Below are 17211 nucleotides of genomic sequence, written 5' to 3'. Positions count from 1 at the left end.
AGCCAAAGGTATGCTAAGTTCCTCTTTACATTCCTTTAACACCCTTGCAAACAGTTCATCAGGACCTGGGGATTTGTTAGGTTTTAGTTTCTCTATTTGTCGGAGGACCATGTCACTAGTTACCGCAATCGTGCATAGTTTATTATCGTCCTGTTCTACATAATCTATTATTTCAGAAATATAGCTAGTATTTTCCTGGGTGAAAACTGAGAGGAAGTAGGTATTGAGAATTTCACACATATCCTTATCACTGTCAGTGATCTCCCCTGGTTTTGTTTGACTGGCTCCCTTGGTTTTGTTTGACTGGCTCCTCTGATTTTGGTTGACTGGCTCCCCTGGTTTTGTTTGACTGGCTCCTCTGGTTTTCTTTGACTGGCTCCTCTGATTTTGTTTGATTGGCTCCCCTGGTTTTGTTCGAATGGCTCCTCTGGTTTTGTTTGACTGGCTCCCCTGGTTTTGTTTGACTGGCTCCTCTGGTTTTGTTTGACTGGCTCCCCTGGTTTTGTTTGACTGGCTCCTCTGGTTTTGTTTGACTGGCTCCTCTGCTTTTGTTTGACTGGCTCCCCTGGTTTTGTTTTACTGACTCCCCTGGTTTTGTTTGACTGGCTCCTCTGGTTTTGTTTGACTGGCTCCTCTGGTTTTATTTGACTGGCTCCCCTGGTTTTGTTTGACTGGTTCCCCTGGTTTTGTTTGACTGACTCCCCAGATTTTGTTTGACTGGCTCCTCTGGTTTTGTTTGACTGGCTCCCCTGGTTTTGTTTGACTGGTTCCTCTGGTTTTGTTTGACTGGCTCCTCTGGTTTTGTTTGACTGGCTCCTCTGGTTTTATTTGACTGGCTCTGTTTTAGTTTGACTGGCTCCTCTGGTTTTGTTTGACTGGCTTCTCTGGTTTTATTTGATTGGCTCCCCTGGTTTTGTTTGACTGGCTCCCTTGGTTTTGTTTGACTGGCTCCTCTTGTTTTGTTTGACTGGCTCCTCTGGTTTTGTTTGACTGGCTCCTCTGGTTTTGTTTGACTGGCTCCTCTGGTTTTGTTTGACTGGCTCCTCTGGTTTTGTTTGACTGGCTCCTCTGGTTTTGTTTGACTGGCTCCTCTTGTTTTGTTTGACTGGCTCCTCTTGTTTTGTTTGACTGGCTCCTCTGGTTTTGTTTGACTGGCTCCTCTGGTTTTGTTTGACTGGCTCCTCTGGTTTTGTTTGACTGGCTCCTCTGGTTTTGTTTGACTGGCTCCTCTGGTTTTGTTTGACTGGCTCCTCTGGTTTTGTTTGACTGGCTCCTCTGGTTTTGTTTGACTGGCTCCTCTGGTTTTGTTTGACTGGCTCCTCTGGTTTTGTTTGACTGGCTCCTCTGGTTTTGTTTGACTGGCTCCTCTGGTTTTGTTTGACTGGCTCCTCTGGTTTTGGAAATAAATTGTATAAAATACCGACACAATGGGAATATAAACACATATGCATTATAATGTGATCCTTTATTGACAACGTTTCGCCCACACAGTGGGCTTTTTCAAATCACAAACAGATCTCCCTGGGGTGTATGTATGTATGTATGTATGTATGTATGTATAATGTTCGCCAAGACCGTAGTCCTGGCACGGGTCTCAATCTTGCGATGACCCGTCTCTGTCTCCCGAGGGAGAAAGGTTTCTACAATGATGCGACATATGCTGCTCAAGCACTCTATTGGTCAGTTCAACTGGTGCATCTCATAAGCGACAACACCGTATGTACTCCTAACAATGGACACTAGCGAGGAGGAGGATATGTTGTTATCACAGGTAACAGCTTGTCTGGTTCGTTGACTCCATGGTACACTAGTGTGGCCGCAGTCATCTCTGGGTCCTCTTCGGGAGGGAATATCACTCCTAGTTGCCTGCGGAGTGTCTCAGTAACTTCGCACTCCAGAAGATAGTGTGTTAGGGGCCGCTGAACAACGTGCTGACAGTACTGGCACATCTCCTCCTCAGCCTTGTCTACCATCATCTTGGCTGTGGGAAAGCCCAAACGAAGCCGATGGATGGCGGTACACTGCGCTCTGGACCAGCTTCTATCATATGGAGGGGGTTCTCCCTGAGTCGCTGCTCGGTACCACTGTTGAGATGGGGTATCCCCTAAGACCTCCCCCATAAGTTTCATGGCTCTGGCAGCCACCAGTTTGGTCTGTCGTAGGCTGATTGGGACAGTAATCCCAACATGTGGATAGTCTGTTGCTGCCTTGGCTGCATCATCTGCCGCCTCATTTCCCCGGATGCCAGCATGGCTGGGGATCCAGTTCAATGTCGATCTGTTATCCTGAACTTCTAAGGCTGTCATTATGCTCAGGATCGATGTGATTAGGTGAACATTGTCCTGTGGTTGAGGATGGGAGAGGGCATTGATTGCAGAGGTGGAATCAACATGTATGACAGGTCGGAGTCGATGTCGTAGGGCATGTGACAATGCCTGCTGAATCGCCACCAGCTCAGCTTGAAGGATCGTGCAGTGGTCAGGGAGTCGCCAGCCTTGTGTGTGACCATTGTGGTACAGTCCAGCTGCTGCTCTCTTCCTGTCAGAGTCGACAGAACCATCTGTGAAATACACTGCACATGTGCCTCCCTCTGCCAGTGCCATGCTTGTCTCAGCATGATTGGTGAGGGTGCCCTGACTGCAGAGACGCTTAGAGATGGGTAGCTGCATGGTGCAAACATCGGCTGGATCTGGGCGCCAGGGAGGTGGTGGATGGTACCCAGCATCAGGAAGGTCACAACTCTTCTCAAGGAGTAGTTGTATAGGCAGCAGCTTTTGCCCAGCAGCACAAAACGAACGAATCCAGGAGTAGTCCGTGAAGAGTGTGGGATCTTGTGTCATGGTTGCCAATGTCCGTCTCCTTAGTGGGGTACCTTGCTGCCGGTGCAGAATCGTGGCCACTTTGCAGGCGTTTATGTATCTTACTCTGTCAGTCAAGGAAGGAAGCCGGGCCTCAGATCTGAGACATACTGTGTTGGTCCAGATGGGGGCCCCAAGCATAGTTCGTATCGCCTGATTTTGTACGACCTCCACCCTTTGCCTGCTCTGCGGGAAGAGATGAGCTAACGCCGGTGCACCGTAGTCAATGAGCGAGCGTATAGCTTGTATATAGTACAAGCGAAGTACATCTTTGCTTGCCCCTGCACGGTGCCTCGTCATGGCTCTCATGGCGTTGAGTCTGAGTAGAGCACGTGACCTGGCATACTCGGCCTGTTTCTGAAAGGTCAGCTTTTTATCAATGTTGATTCCCAAGTACAGGTAGGAACCTGTCCACTCAAGTGCTATATCCTGAATACGTAATCTATTCACAGGATCTGGTCCCTTGAACATCATTGCAAGAGATTTCTCGGCCGAGATCTTGAGGCCAAGTTCCTTGCAAGACTGCGTAATTAGGTCCAGAGCACTCTGAGCCTGTCGTTCTAAATTGCCTTTCCCATTCACTACGAGTGCAAGATCATCAGCATAGCTGAGGAGCTGTGTACCACTATGAAAGGGAAGGCTCACAAGTTCCTGCATAAGGATGTTAAACAGGGTAGGACTGAGCGCACCTCCTTGTGGCGTACAGTTTTCCAGGGTTTTAAAGGAAGAGTAGTGTCCCTGAAAGCTGACACAGGCCTTCCTGCCCCTAAGGTAGGACTCTATCCAAGCCAGGAGGCGTCCCTTGATTCCCTTCCGAGCTAGTATTGCCAGAATTGCTGTGGGGCTGGCTAGTTCAAATGCCTTTTCAAGGTCGAGGCTCCCCTGGTTTTGTTTGACTGGCTCCCTTGGTTTTGTTTGACTGGCTCCTCTGGTTTTGTTTGACTGGCTCCTCTGGTATAGTTTGACTGGCTCCCCTGGTTTTGTTTGACTGGCTCCTCTGGTTTTGTTTGACTGGCTCCTCTGGTTTTGGAAATAAATTGTATAAAATATCGACACAATGGGAATATAAACACATATGCATTATAATGTGATCCTTTATTGACAACGTTTCGCCCACACAGTGGGCTTTTTCAAGTCACAAACAGATCTCCCTGGGGTGGAAGGTACGCGAGTATTTATAGTCAGGTTCAGAATGCTGAGGTCAGGTGGAGAAAGCTGCATCTGATGATGTACCGAGTGGGGTTATAGAGCCTGAAATCTTGGGTAGCTTGGAAGGAAGATTGGATAAGTTTGTGAGCAGACCTTCTGCAGTGTTCTTCCATTCCTATGCTCTTATGTGGGATAGCGATGAAGAAGTTTCTTGGCAAGTGGTTCAGCTATGTTATAGAAGCCATTATTCTGGTTGAAGTTGACGGATATAGAGATAAGCGATGATTCCAGGATTCTTCGGTATTGAGTGTTGTCTTCTGTGGCGATAAGTCTTGAGTTTCTGTAGTTTATTAAGTGGTTGTGTGAATTACGGTGTTGTACACAGGCATTCCTTGTATCGTCAGACCTGCTTGCGTATTGGTGTTCTGAAATACGTGTTTGGAGGTCCCTTGATGTTTCGCCCACATATAATTTGCTGCAGTCATTACAAGGGATTATGTATACCCCTGCAGAGGATGGAAGCTTGTCCTGTCTATTACTGGTAATGTTCTTGATGGTCGTGGTTGTGGAGGTAGATACTTGGAATGAGGTATTAGAAAAGATGTTGGAAACATGTTTGGCAATGGAGTTGGTGGGGAGGACTATGTATCTCTTCTTGGCAGTGTCTTCTCTGGGTGTGTTGAAGATGTTTAATGCTCGCCGTCTGCAGTCTCTGATGAAGTGACGAGGATAGTGGAGTTTAGAAAATACTTGTTCAATTATAGTGCATTCTTCCTTAAGAAACTCATTGCTGCAGATTCTGAGTGCGCGCAGGAAGAAGCCTATAATTACACCACGTTTAGTTTTGGTGTCGTGGTGAGAGTAGAAGCGGAGAAGATCGTTTTGGTTGGTGGGTTTTCGATAGACTTGAAAACGAAGTTCATGGTCAGCTTTGTAGGGAAGAACATCTTCTTCAAGTGTGAACTGGATTGAGGGCTCGACCTGGTTGAGCTTGTCTTGGAGAGCTTGAACGTTGAAGCGTCTAGGAGTTATGAGGAGAATGTCGTCAACATAACGGAGCCAGGTGACAGACGAAGGAATAATGGTGGAGAAACGCTCTGCTTCTAGATGTTCCATGTATAGGTTCGCCAGGACCGCACTGAGTGGCGAACCCATGGGTAGTCCAAACACGTTTCCAACATCTTTTCCAATACCTCATTCCACGTATCTACCTCCACAACCACGACCATCAAGGACATTACCAGTAATAGACAGGACAAGCTTCCATCCTCTGCAGGGGTATACATAATCCCTTGTAATGACTGCAGCAAATTATATGTGGGCGAAACATCAAGGGACCTCCAAACACGTATTTCAGAACACCAATACGCAAGCAGGTCCAAACACGTATTTCAGAACACCAATACGCAAGCAGGTCTGACGATACAAGGAATGCCTGTGTACAACACCGTAATTCACACAACCACTTAATAAACTACAGAAACTCAAGACTTATCGCCACAGAAGACAACACTCAATACCGAAGAATCCTGGAATCATCGCTTATCTCTATATCCGACAACTTCAACCAGAATAATGGCTTCTATAACATAGCTGAACCACTTGCCAAGAAACTTCTTCATCGCTATCCCACATAAGAGCATAGGAATGGAAGAACACTGCAGAAGGTCTGCTCACAAACTTATCCAATCTCCCTTCAAAGCTACCCAAGATTTTAGACTCTATAACCCCACTAGGTACATCATCAGATGCAGAATTCTCCACCTGACCTCAGCATTCTGAACCTGACTATAAATACTCGCGTACCTTCCACCCCAGGGAGATCTGTTTGTGACTTGAAAAAGCCCACTGTGTGGGCGAAACGTTGTCAATAAAGGATCACATTATACTGCATGTGTTTATATTCCTCTTTTATTTGACTGGCTCCCCTGGTTTTGTTTGACTGGCTCTGGTTTTGTTTGACTGGCTGTGGTCTTTAATCAATTTGGTATCCCCCTGGAAAACTTAAAAGCTGTGAAAAATATATTGATCAGGCAGAACTAACTTGCAAATCGCACTGAAATTATTTTTTAGATCATGCAGAAGTCAAATCTTGAAATTAAGTAATACACTTCATTCTATATAACAAAGGATTAACACCGTAAGATAATTCAGATACCACTAATTACTTCGTATGAAAACGTTGTTTGTACAATTTCCTTCTGTGTTGGTCATTAGGATTGTTTTGTTAAGTGAGCAATTGCAAGAAATGCCATATTGGTTACCATTGTGCAATAATACACATTTCAAGCTTCTATAAACAGCCGTCATTCTCCTGGTCGATATTCCAGTCGCATTCGAAGAAGAAGTCCATTGATGTCATTGCAGTAGACAAGTTCTTCATCTTGGGTGAAGTAAGGACGGAGTTCAACCTGTCTTGTCCAATAAGCTGTTATATTAACTTCTTGTTGTAGACAGTTGTTTTCTTTTAGTCTGGATGCTAAGAGTTCAGATGTTTCCTTTGAGATTCTCAGGTCACGCATCGGATCAATGAGTTCTTGGGAGAAATGTTGGGGTGTTGAAATCTGTGATGTTTTCTCTTTGTTTTTGCAAAAAGTATTCGCCACAAATGTAGCAAAATACACTGGAATTGTTTAAGCAGACTCTTCGTGAAGAACGCATTATTATCTGGAGAAAAATAACATAATAAAGGCAACAATACTGTCAGGCGGTCGTTGTTGATACAGTTCCTGTCCTTAAATATTAAATCATATAAAAATAAAATTCTAATCCCTAGTAAAACTATCGGTATATACAAATTGTCCCAACATAAACACATATTCACGTTATGGCTAAGTTCCTGTTACTTGAGGGTCGCCTTGTAATATCTCACTGTCGCTTTCCAACCTCAGGATATATACCTTCAACGAAGCTTTTTTTTTGTTGACTAGTATAATCTTTATCTAATATAATTTTATATCGTGGTCAGCATGTCTCACACTGAGGGAAGTTAGACACTGAGGGAAGTTAGACGCTGAGGGAAGTTAGACACTGAGGGAAGTTAGACACTGAGGGAAGTTAGACACTGAGGGAAGTTAGACACTGAGGGAAGTTAGACGCTGAGGGAAGTTAGACACTGAGGGAAGTTAGACATTGAGGGAAGTTGGACACTGAGGGAACTTAGACACTGAGGGAAGTTAGACACTGAGGGAAGTTAGACACTGAGGGAAGTTAGACACTGAGGGAAGTTAGACACTGAGGGAAGTTAGACACTGAGGGAAGTTAGACACTGAGGGAAGTTAGACATTGAGGGAAGTTGGACACTGAGGGAACTTAGACACTGAGGGAAGTTAGACACTGAGGGAAGTTAGACGCTGAGGGAACTTAGACACTGAGGGAAGTTAGACACTGAGGGAACTTAGACACTGAGGGAAGTTAGACACTGAGGGAAGTTAGACACTGAGGGAAGTTAGACGCTGAGGGAACTTAGACACTGAGGGAAGTTAGACACTGAGGGAAGTTAGACACTGAGGGAAGTTAGACACTGAGGGAAGTTAGACACTGAGGGAAGTTAGACACTGAGGGAAGTTAGACACTGAGGGAAGTTAGACACTGAGGGAAGTTAGACACTGAGGGAACTTAGACACTGAGGGAAGTTAGACACTGAGGGAAGTTAGACACTGAGGGAAGTTAGACACTGAGGGAAGTTAGACACTGAGGGAAGTTAGACACTGAGGGAAGTTAGACATTGAGGGAAGTTGGACACTGAGGGAACTTAGACACTGAGGGAAGTTAGACACTGAGGGAAGTTAGACGCTGAGGGAACTTAGACACTGAGGGAAGTTAGACACTGAGGGAACTTAGACACTGAGGGAAGTTAGACACTGAGGGAAGTTAGACACTGAGGGAAGTTAGACGCTGAGGGAACTTAGACACTGAGGGAAGTTAGACACTGAGGGAAGTTAGACACTGAGGGAAGTTAGACACTGAGGGAACTTAGACACTGAGGGAAGTTAGACACTGAGGGAAGTTAGACACTGAGGGAAGTTAGACACTGAGGGAAGTTAGACATTGAGGGAAGTTGGACACTGAGGGAACTTAGACACTGAGGGAAGTTAGACACTGAGGGAAGTTAGACGCTGAGGGAACTTAGACACTGAGGGAAGTTAGACACTGAGGGAACTTAGACACTGAGGGAAGTTAGACACTGAGGGAAGTTAGACACTGAGGGAAGTTAGACGCTGAGGGAACTTAGACACTGAGGGAAGTTAGACACTGAGGGAAGTTAGACACTGAGGGAAGTTAGACACTGAGGGAACTTAGACACTGAGGGAAGTTAGACACTGAGGGAAGTTAGACACTGAGGGAACTTAGACACTGAGGGAAGTTAGACACTGAGGGAAGTTAGACACTGAGGGAACTTAGACACTGAGGGAAGTTAGACACTGAGGCAACTTAGACACTGAGGGAACTTAGACACTGAGGGAAGTTAGACACTGAGGGAACTTAGACACTGAGGGAAGTTAGACACTGAGGGAACTTAGACACTGAGGGAAGTTAGACACTGAGGGAAGTTAGACACTGAGGGAACTTAGACACTGAGGGAAGTTAGACACTGAGGGAAGTTAGACACTGAGGGAACTTAGACACTGAGGGAAGTTAGACACTGAGGGAAGTTAGACACTGAGGGAAGTTAGACATTGAGGGAAGTTGGACACTGAGGGAACTTAGACACTGAGGGAAGTTAGACACTGAGGGAAGTTAGACGCTGAGGGAACTTAGACACTGAGGGAAGTTAGACACTGAGGGAAGTTAGACATTGAGGGAAGTTTGACACTGAGGGAACTTAGACACTGAGGGAAGTTAGACACTGAGGGAAGTTAGACGCTGGGGGGAACTTAGACACTGAGGGAAGTTAGACACTGAGGGAACTTAGACACTGAGGGAAGTTAGACACTGAGGGAAGTTAGACACTGAGGGAAGTTAGACGCTGAGGGAACTTAGACACTGAGGGAAGTTAGACACTGAGGGAAGTTAGACACTGAGGGAAGTTAGACACTGAGGGAACTTAGACACTGAGGGAAGTTAGACACTGAGGGAAGTTAGACACTGAGGGAACTTAGACACTGAGGGAAGTTAGACACTGAGGGAAGTTAGACACTGAGGGAACTTAGACACTGAGGGAAGTTAGACACTGAGGGAACTTAGACACTGAGGGAAGTTAGACACTGAGGGAAGTTAGACACTGAGGGAACTTAGACACTGAGGGAAGTTAGACACTGAGGGAAGTTAGACACTGAGGGAACTTAGACACTGAGGGAAGTTAGACACTGAGGGAAGTTAGACACTGAGGGAAGTTAGACACTGAGGGAAGTTAGACACTGAGGGAACTTAGACACTGAGGGAAGTTAGACACTGAGGGAAGTTAGACACTGAGGGAACTTAGACACTGAGGGAAGTTAGGCACTGAGGGAAGTTAGACACTGAGGGAACTTAGACATTGAGGGAAGTTAGACGCTGAGGGAACTTAGACACTGAGGTAAGTTAGACACTGAGGGAAGTTGGACACTGAGGGAACTTAGACACTGAGGGAATTTAGACACTGAGGGAAGTTAGACACTGATGGAAGTTAGACATTGAGGGAAGTTGGACACTGAGGGAACTTAGACACTTAGGGAAGTTAGACACTGAGGGAAGTTAGAGGCTGAGGGAACTTAGACACTGAGGGAACTTAGACACTGAGGGAACTTAGACACTGAGGCAACTTAGACACTGAGGGAACTTAGACACTGAGGGAAGTTAGACGCTGAGGGAAGTTAGACGTTGAGGGAACTTAGACACTGAGGTAAGTTAGACACTGAGGGAAGTTGGACACTGAGGGAACTTAGACACTGAGGGAACTTAGACACTGAGGGAAGTTAGACACTGATGGAAGTTAGACATTGAGGGAAGTTGGACACTGAGGGAACTTAGACACTTAGGGAAGTTAGACACTGAGGGAAGTTAGAGGCTGAGGGAACTTAGACACTGAGGGAACTTAGACACTGAGGGAACTTAGACACTGAGGGAAGTTAGACGCTGAGGGAAGTTAGACACTGAGGGAAGTTAGACACTGAGGGAACTTAGACACTGAAGGAAGTTAGATGCTGAGGGAACTTAGACGCTGAGGGAAGTTAGACACTGAGGGAACTTAGATACTGAGGGAAGTTAGACAATGAGGGAACTTAGACACTGAGGGAAGTTAGACACTGAGGGAGCTTAGACACTGAGGGAACTTAGAGACTGAGGGAACTTAGACACTGAGGGAACTTAGATACTGAGGGAACTTAGACACTGAGGGAACTTAGACACTGAGGGAACTTAGACACTGAGGGAACTTAGACACTGAGGGAACTTAGACACTGAGGGAAGTTAGACGCTGAGGGAAGTTAGACACTGAGGGAAGTTAGACAATGAGGGAAGTTAGACACTTAGGGAACTTAGACACTGAGGGAAGTTAGACGCTGAGGGAACTTAGACACTGAGGGAAGTTAGACACTGAGGGAACTTAGACACTGAGGGAAGTTAGACACTGAGGGAACTTAGACACTGAGGGAAGTTAGACATTGAGGGAAGTTAGACGCTGAGGGAACTTAGACACTGAGGGAAGTTAGACACTGAGGGAACTTAGACACTGAGGGAAGTTAGACACTGAGGGAAGTTAGACACTGAGGGAACTTAGACACTGAGGGAAGTTAGACACTGAGGGAACTTAGACACTGAGGGAAGTTAGACACTGAGGGAACTTAGACACTGAGGGAAGTTAGACACTGAGGGAAGTTAGACATTGAGGGAAGTTGGACACTGAGGGAACTTAGACACTGAGGGAAGTTAGACACTGAGGGAAGTTAGACGCTGAGGGAACTTAGACACTGAGGGAAGTTAGACACTGAGGGAACTTAGACACTGAGGGAAGTTAGACACTGAGGGAAGTTAGACACTGAGGGAAGTTAGACGCTGAGGGAACTTAGACACTGAGGGAAGTTAGACACTGAGGGAAGTTAGACACTGAGGGAAGTTAGACACTGAGGGAACTTAGACACTGAGGGAAGTTAGACACTGAGGGAAGTTAGACACTGAGGGAACTTAGACACTGAGGGAAGTTAGACACTGAGGGAAGTTAGACACTGAGGGAACTTAGACACTGAGGGAAGTTAGACACTGAGGGAACTTAGACACTGAGGGAACTTAGACACTGAGGGAAGTTAGACACTGAGGGAACTTAGACACTGAGGGAAGTTAGACACTGAGGGAACTTAGACACTGAGGGAAGTTAGACACTGAGGGAAGTTAGACACTGAGGGAACTTAGACACTGAGGGAAGTTAGACGCTGAGGGAAGTTAGACACTGAGGGAACTTAGACACTGAGGGAAGTTAGACACTGAGGGAAGTTAGACACTGAGGGAAGTTAGACATTGAGGGAAGTTGGACACTGAGGGAACTTAGACACTGAGGGAAGTTAGACACTGAGGGAAGTTAGACGCTGAGGGAACTTAGACACTGAGGGAAGTTAGACACTGAGGGAAGTTAGACATTGAGGGAAGTTGGACACTGAGGGAACTTAGACACTGAGGGAAGTTAGACACTGAGGGAAGTTAGACGCTGAGGGAACTTAGACACTGAGAGAAGTTAGACACTGAGGGAACTTAGACACTGAGGGAAGTTAGACACTGAGGGAAGTTAGACACTGAGGGAAGTTAGACGCTGAGGGAACTTAGACACTGAGGGAAGTTAGACACTGAGGGAAGTTAGACACTGAGGGAAGTTAGACACTGAGGGAACTTAGACACTGAGGGAAGTTAGACACTGAGGGAAGTTAGACACTGAGGGAACTTAGACACTGAGGGAAGTTAGACACTGAGGGAAGTTAGACACTGAGGGAACTTAGACACTGAGGGAAGTTAGACACTGAGGGAACTTAGACACTGAGGGAAGTTAGACACTGAGGGAAGTTAGACACTGAGGGAACTTAGACACTGAGGGAAGTTAGACACTGAGGGAAGTTAGACACTGAGGGAACTTAGACACTGAGGGAAGTTAGACACTGAGGGAAGTTAGACACTGAGGGAAGTTAGACACTGAGGGAAGTTAGACACTGAGGGAACTTAGACACTGAGGGAAGTTAGACACTGAGGGAAGTTAGACACTGAGGGAACTTAGACACTGAGGGAAGTTAGACACTGAGGGAAGTTAGACACTGAGGGAAGTTAGACATTGAGGGAAGTTGGACACTGAGGGAACTTAGACACTGAGGGAAGTTAGACACTGAGGGAAGTTAGACATTGAGGGAAGTTGGACACTGAGGGAACTTAGACACTGAGGGAAGTTAGACACTGAGGGAAGTTAGACGCTGAGGGAACTTAGACACTGAGGGAAGTTAGACACTGAGGGAACTTAGACACTGAGGGAAGTTAGACACTGAGGGAAGTTAGACACTGAGGGAAGTTAGACGCTGAGGGAACTTAGACACTTAGGGAAGTTAGACACTGAGGGAAGTTAGACACTGAGGGAAGTTAGACACTGAGGGAACTTAGACACTGAGGGAAGTTAGACACTGAGGGAAGTTAGACACTGAGGGAACTTAGACACTGAGGGAAGTTAGACACTGAGGGAAGTTAGACACTGAGGGAACTTAGACACTGAGGGAAGTTAGACACTGAGGGAACTTAGACACTGAGGGAAGTTAGACACTGAGGGAAGTTAGACACTGAGGGAACTTAGACACTGAGGGAAGTTAGACACTGAGGGAAGTTAGACACTGAGGGAACTTAGACACTGAGGGAAGTTAGACACTGAGGGAAGTTAGACACTGAGGGAAGTTAGACACTGAGGGAAGTTAGACACTGAGGGAACTTAGACACTGAGGGAAGTTAGACACTGAGGGAAGTTAGACACTGAGGGAAGTTAGACATTGAGGGAAGTTGGACACTGAGGGAACTTAGACACTGAGGGAAGTTAGACACTGAGGGAAGTTAGACATTGAGGGAAGTTGGACACTGAGGGAACTTAGACACTGAGGGAAGTTAGACACTGAGGGAAGTTAGACGCTGAGGGAACTTAGACACTGAGGGAAGTTAGACACTGAGGGAACTTAGACACTGAGGGAAGTTAGACACTGAGGGAAGTTAGACACTGAGGGAAGTTAGACGCTGCGGGAACTTAGACACTGAGGGAAGTTAGACACTGAGGGAAGTTAGACACTGAGGGAAGTTAGACACTGAGGGAACTTAGACACTGAGGGAAGTTAGACACTGAGGGAAGTTAGACACTGAGGGAACTTAGACACTGAGGGAAGTTAGACACTGAGGGAAGTTAGACACTGAGGGAACTTAGACACTGAGGGAAGTTAGACACTGAGGGAACTTAGACACTGAGGGAAGTTAGACACTGAGGGAAGTTAGACACTGAGGGAACTTAGACACTGAGGGAAGTTAGACACTGAGGGAAGTTAGACACTGAGGGAACTTAGACACTGAGGGAAGTTAGACACTGAGGGAAGTTAGACACTGAGGGAAGTTAGACACTGAGGGAAGTTAGACACTGAGGGAACTTAGACACTGAGGGAAGTTAGACACTGAGGGAAGTTAGACACTGAGGGAACTTAGACACTGAGGGAAGTTAGACACTGAGGGAAGTTAGACACTGAGGGAACTTAGACATTGAGGGAAGTTAGACGCTGAGGGAACTTAGACACTGAGGTAAGTTAGACACTGAGGGAAGTTGGACACTGAGGGAACTTAGACACTGAGGGAATTTAGACACTGAGGGAAGTTAGACACTGATGGAAGTTAGACATTGAGGGAAGTTGGACACTGAGGGAACTTAGACACTTAGGGAAGTTAGACACTGAGGGAAGTTAGAGGCTGAGGGAACTTAGACACTGAGGGAACTTAGACACTGAGGGAACTTAGACACTGAGGCAACTTAGACACTGAGGGAACTTAGACACTGAGGGAAGTTAGACGCTGAGGGAAGTTAGACGCTGAGGGAACTTAGACACTGAGGTAAGTTAGACACTGAGGGAAGTTGGACACTGAGGGAACTTAGACACTGAGGGAACTTAGACACTGAGGGAAGTTAGACACTGATGGAAGTTAGACATTGAGGGAAGTTGGACACTGAGGGAACTTAGACACTTAGGGAAGTTAGACACTGAGGGAAGTTAGAGGCTGAGGGAACTTAGACACTGAGGGAACTTAGACACTGAGGGAACTTAGACACTGAGGGAAGTTAGACGCTGAGGGAAGTTAGACACTGAGGGAAGTTAGACACTGAGGGAACTTAGACACTGAAGGAAGTTAGATGCTGAGGGAACTTAGACGCTGAGGGAAGTTAGACACTGAGGGAACTTAGATACTGAGGGAAGTTAGACAATGAGGGAACTTAGACACTGAGGGAAGTTAGACACTGAGGGAACTTAGACACTGAGGGAACTTAGAGACTGAGGGAACTTAGACACTGAGGGAACTTAGATACTGAGGGAACTTAGACACTGAGGGAACTTAGACACTGAGGGAACTTAGACACTGAGGGAACTTAGACACTGAGGGAACTTAGACACTGAGGGAAGTTAGACGCTGAGGGAAGTTAGACACTGAGGGAAGTTAGACAATGAGGGAAGTTAGACACTTAGGGAACTTAGACACTGAGGGAAGTTAGACGCTGAGGGAACTTAGACACTGAGGGAAGTTAGACACTGAGGGAACTTAGACACTGAGGGAAGTTAGACACTGAGGGAACTTAGACACTGAGGGAAGTTAGACATTGAGGGAAGTTAGACGCTGAGGGAACTTAGACACTGAGGGAAGTTAGACACTGAGGGAACTTAGACACTGAGGGAAGTTAGACACTGAGGGAAGTTAGACACTGAGGGAACTTAGACACTGAGGGAAGTTAGACACTGAGGGAACTTAGACACTGAGGGAAGTTAGACACTGAGGGAACTTAGACACTGAGGGAAATTAGACACTGAGGGAACTTAGACACTGAGGGAAGTTAGACGCTGAGGGAACTTAGACACTGAGGGAAGTTAGACACTGAGGGAAGTTAGACACTGAGGGAGGTTAGACACTGAGGGAAATTAGACACCGAGGGAAATTAGACACTAAGGGAAATTAGACACTGAGGGAGGTTAGACACTGAGGGAAGTTAGACACTGAGGGAGGTTAGACACTGAGGGAAATTAGACACCGAGGGAAATTAGACACTAAGGGAAATTAGACACTGAGGGAGGTTAGACATTGAGGGAAGTTGGACAGTGAGGGGAATTAGACACTGAGGGAAGTTAGACACTGAAGGAAGTTAGACAGTGAGGGAAATTAGACACTGAGGGATGTTAGACATTGAGGGAAGTTAGACACTGAGAGAAGTTAGACACTGAGGAAAGTTAGACACTGAGGAAAGTTAGACACTGAGGGAAGCTAGAAAGTGAGTGAAGCTAGATACTGAGGGAAATTAGACACTGGGGGAAGTTAGACACTGAGGGAAGTTAGATACTGAGGGAAGTTAGACGCTGAGGGAAGTTAGACGCTGAGGAAAGTTAGACACTGAGGGAAGTTAGACACTGAGGGAAATTAGACACTGAGGGAAGTTAGACAGTGAGGGAAGTTAGACACTGATGGAAGTTAGACATTGAGGGAAGTTAGACGCCGAGAGAAGTTAGACACTGATGGAAGCTAGACACTGTGAGTCTAATTCAAATTCAGATACAGGGAAGCATGTACAGCGAGGTGTAGACTGGTAGACAGTAACGATAACCAGGAAGTGAGCGAGGTGTAGACTGGTCGACTGCAACGACAACCAGGAAGTGAGCGAGGTGTAGACTGGTCGACAGCAACGACAACCAGGAAGTGAGCGAGGTGTAAACTGGTCGACAGCAACGACAACCAGGAAGTGAGCGAGGTATAAACTGGTCGACAGCAACGACAACCAGGTAGTGAGCGAGGTATAAACTGGTCGACAGCAACGACAACCAGGAAGTGAGCGAGGTGTAAACTGGTCGACAGCAACGACAACCAGGTAGTGAGCGAGGTATAAACTGGTCGACAGCAACGACAACCAGGAAGTGAGCGAGGTGTAAACTGGTCGACAGCAACGACAACCAGGTAGTGAGCGAGGTATAAACTGGTCGACAGCAACGACAACCAGGAAGTGAGCGAGGTGTAAACTGGTCGACAGCAGCGACAACCAGGAAGTGAGCGAGGTATAAACTGGTCGACAGCAACGACAACCAGGAAGTGAGCGAGATGTAGACTGGTCGACAGCAACGACAACCAGGAAGTGAGCGAGGTGTAGACTGGTCGACAGCAACGACAACCAGGAAGTGAGCGAGGTGTAAACTGGTCGACAGCAACGACAACCAGGTAGTGAGCGAGGTATAAACTGGTCGACAGCAACGACAACCAGGAAGTGAGCGAGGTGTAAACTGGTCGACAGCAACGACAACCAGGAAGTGAGCGAGGTATAAACTGGTCGACAGCAACGACAACCAGGAAGTGAGCGAGGTGTAAACTGGTCGACAGCAACGACAACCAGGTAGTGAGCGAGGTGTAAACTGGTCGACAGCAACGACAACCAGGAAGTGAGCGAGGTGTAAACTGGTCGACAGCAACGACAACCAGGAAGTGAGCGAGGTGTAAACTGGTCGACAGCAACGACAACCAGGAAGTGAGCGAGGTATAAACTGGTCGACAGCAACGACAACCAGGAAGTGAGCGAGGTGTAAACTGGTCGACAGCAACGACAACCAGGAAGTGAGCGAGGTATAAACTGGTCGACAGCAACGACAACCAGGTAGTGAGCGAGGTATAAACTGGTCGACAGCAACGACAACCAGGAAGTGAGCGAGGTGTAAACTGGTCGACAGCAACGACAACCAGGAAGTGAGCGAGGTATAAACTGGTCGACAGCAACGACAACCAGGAAGTGAGCGAGGTATAAACTGGTCGACAGCAACGACAACCAGGAAGTGAGCGAGGTATAAACTGGTCGACAGCAACGACAACCAGGAAGTGAGCGAGGTATAAACTGGTCGACAGCAACGACAACCAGGAAGTGAGCGAGGTATAAACTGGTCGACAGCAACGACAACCAGGAAGTGAGCGAGGTATAAACTGGTCGACAGCAACGACAACCAGGAAGTCAATGAAAGTGACGTAGTAAGGACACGTACAGAATAATGGCGAC

This window comes from Cherax quadricarinatus, unplaced genomic scaffold (assembly GCF_038502225.1).
Source record: "Cherax quadricarinatus isolate ZL_2023a unplaced genomic scaffold, ASM3850222v1 Contig173, whole genome shotgun sequence".
NCBI classification, from domain to species: Eukaryota; Metazoa; Arthropoda; class Malacostraca; order Decapoda; family Parastacidae; genus Cherax; species Cherax quadricarinatus.
Note: the sequence above shows the minus strand (reverse complement) of the source record.